Below are 3,384 nucleotides of genomic sequence, written 5' to 3' on the forward strand. Positions count from 1 at the left end.
TGAAGAGTCCTCCTCCGGAGTGAAGAAGCAGGGATGGAATCAACATCGGATGAACTAACCGTAAACCCCCTTCCCTGTCCCCCTGCGCCGCTCGGGGGGAGGAGGTGGAGAAACCGGGATTGATATTGAGCCCGGGAAGAAGGGAGGGATGGGGGGCAGGTGCTCTGCTTTTTAAGATCTGTGTGGTTTTTCTTATTTCTCACTACTCCTCTCTGATTTGTTCTCTTAATAAATGTAATTAATTTCCCCAAAATCGAGTCTGTTTTGCCCGGGACAGTAAATGAAAGTGATCTCCCTGTCCTTATCTCAAACCTTAAGCCCTTTGAAATATTTTCTCCCCCAGTATAGTGGAGAAGGGGGAGTGAGAGAGCAGCTGTGTGGGTACCTGGCTGCTGGCCAGGGTCAAACCACACTATAAAATAAGTAATACATTATCAGTGAAGAGTATATGATAGAGCATATATAAATTTTTCAAGTGTTTTCTCTATAATGCACATACTTGCAGCACTAAGTTGTGACAATGTTTTTATTAAAAAATTTATTACTGTTTCCTAAGGTGACTTTGGATTATTGCTAAAATACAGATTAGGTTGAATGTATTATTAAGAAGAGAAAGTTGTTTTTCAGCTTCTTGGAAATCAGACACACTGAGGCTGGCACAGAATAGATACTTCCAAAACTATATACAAGACTACACCTAACCTGGGTAGTTTACACAGAATGCACAGTGCAGCCCTTTGGTTAGTCTATTGTGGTATTCCTTGGAACTACAGTCTTAGTCAATTGGCAGATGTGTGTTTTCATTACTGAGTTTCACTCATTCTTCATTGTTGGTACCAAAAATTAAGTTTGGTGAGCTGGAATTGCATTTCTGTTTAAAATTTATAGTAATTCTGCAAGGAAAATTCAAGTAAAAATACATGATTTTGAACAATTATCTGAATATTTTTCAGGCCAGAAAATATTAATGCATAATTGCTACTTATTTTGATGTATCCCAGTAGAACTGGATGGTATAAGCTGTATCCTTAGAACTAAAGTGCTGCTTTAGTGAATACAAATTACTGTTATTGTTGTAGTTGTTGTTATTATTATTATTATTATTAATAATTATTATTTCACTTAGTCTTTCATCACAGTTGTGAAAGAATGAGTGTCCAAATCTGTTGCTATAATGAATGCTATCCTGTGTAATTAAGAGTGACTGTGCTGGTCAGTTCGAATGAGTGGCTAAACTATTTAGGGTTTTATTTTTTCCTGTACTGAACTTTGCTTTCCTCTTCATCTTGCTGTGCTGCTGTTTTTCCCTGTAAAATTGTGTGTAGTGTTGTGGTATTACTTGCTTGTGTGCTGGCAAATCAGTCGTGTTTCGACAGACAGCACCTGTTGTTCACTCAGCTTGCAGAATAGTTATAAGGAACCTAAAAAAGTGCTCACTTTTTGGCCATCCAGGTGACCACTCAGCATACATGTACTTTCTAGCTAGTAATTGCCTTAGTTTAGAGTGTTTAGCGACCTCACTAATGTACTTTCAGCACCAGATAAGTAAGGCTGCAAAAGCAAATGCCTTTCTACAAAACTTAGTCTCATACCTAAAAAAATTGCCAGTTGAAGTCAGAGTTAATATCTATTCCTTTGCTTTAGATATTTAGATACTTCTTTAATGCTCAGGCATCTTGCAGAATGAAATCTTTAAAATGTTTTTTTTTATTTATTTAATTATTTTTTCCCAAAGTCCTTGAAATTGATTTTACAACCTTTTTTTTCAACTACATATTTAGGAAGAATATCCTGATGTGCAGTTTTTATTTTGTGTTGTCAACTTCATGTAAATCTTCCTCCAAATCCTTTACTTGTTTTTATTATATAGAGAGTTCTAGTCTTCTTTTTTGCACACTCTATTTCATTTTTTATTTAATGTTTTATAACTTGATATACTCATCGTGGTAGACTCAATGTGAGAAGATGTCTGTGGAAAGCTGACTTCGCAATTTTACCATTAATGGTTTCTGACCAGCAGCAAAAGCGCTGTTGCTCCTAAGTAAGTGTGTGCATATATGTATCAGCATCTGATTTACTTTTCTTGTCAGTCTTGCTTATAAGCTTTCTTTTTGTTCAGGTGTTCTAGTTATCAGAATATTGAGTATCTTCTTTGGATTCTTAGTTACATTTCTAGAGTGTACTGCTCAGCTGCTTGGCTACATTCTAATGAAGTAACATATGAATATACATAATAACTTACATATTAGTTAACAATGCATAATTCTGGAGTTGCTATGTAATGGGAAGTGCTTGTCTATTCAAAGGCATTTAGATACTGAAACACAGCGGTAAATTCCTACTGAAATTTTAAAATCTGCGAGTGAATAACAGGTAATAAACTGGTAGATTTCAAGAGGACTTAAAGGTCAACTTCGGTTTGTTGAAAGTTATGCTAGGCAGCTCTATGGTTTTACCCTCTGAAAACATGATTCTGGATCAGTTTCAGACATGTTCATTAAAATATTTAAAGAATTCAGTTCTAGTTACAAGTTAGTCATTTGAATTAGCAGATTGTGGAATGAGGTATGCTTATACAGTCAGTTTTGCCATTTGTGATCCTGTGAGTATGGAACGAACTGGGTCCTATGGAATAATACATAATATGTCATAATATAAGATTACACATACAGAATTAATATCATGAGGGCATTTGCAAATTTAAGTTTTTCTGACTATTAAAACTTGATGTAATTTAGAAGAATGCATAATATTGCTACTTTGTACGTAGCTTTCTAGTTGTTGGGTTTTTTTAAATAAAGTTTGTAGAAATGAGTTATTGTATAATTAAAGCAAGTTCTCTGTGCGTTGTTATCAGAGTTTCAATGCCTTACCTTTTACCTGTGAAAAATTACTCAACACGTGAGTAGGTTAGAAGCGGTGATTGGAGGGGGGAAACTGTACAATCTAGTCTTTGCCTCTTTACCCCTCCAAGTGAAATCTCTTGTGAGAAGGAATTAGCTGGTGAGATGTGTCTGCAGTCTTAAGGCAGAAAATTATAAGAAAAGTGGGGAGTTATGTCTGGACTCTTTTAGGTAGTAACTACTTCAGGAACATGTCTGCTGAGGTTTAAGATCAGGTACCGTGGTTTTGACTGTTCAAGAACTGTAAACAACTGCTACAAACTGTTCTAGGGATGTATTTGCCTTCCATTGCTCTGGAAATGTCAGCCTGACCTTAGAATAGTTTTGTGTTGTTCTTGTAAATACAACACATGTCTGCAAACATATTTCTGATAAATGTAAATGAAAGTATGAAACAATAGAGTTTTTTACAATTGTTATCAGCATAAAAGCCAAACGTTTGTCCAGGGAATTTCTCAGTATAAGCATATTTGTCCTGCTG

The sequence above is a fragment of the Apaloderma vittatum genome, unplaced genomic scaffold, assembly GCF_000703405.1.
Source record: "Apaloderma vittatum isolate BGI_N311 unplaced genomic scaffold, ASM70340v1 scaffold12901, whole genome shotgun sequence".
In the NCBI taxonomy this organism is placed as follows: domain Eukaryota; kingdom Metazoa; phylum Chordata; class Aves; order Trogoniformes; family Trogonidae; genus Apaloderma; species Apaloderma vittatum.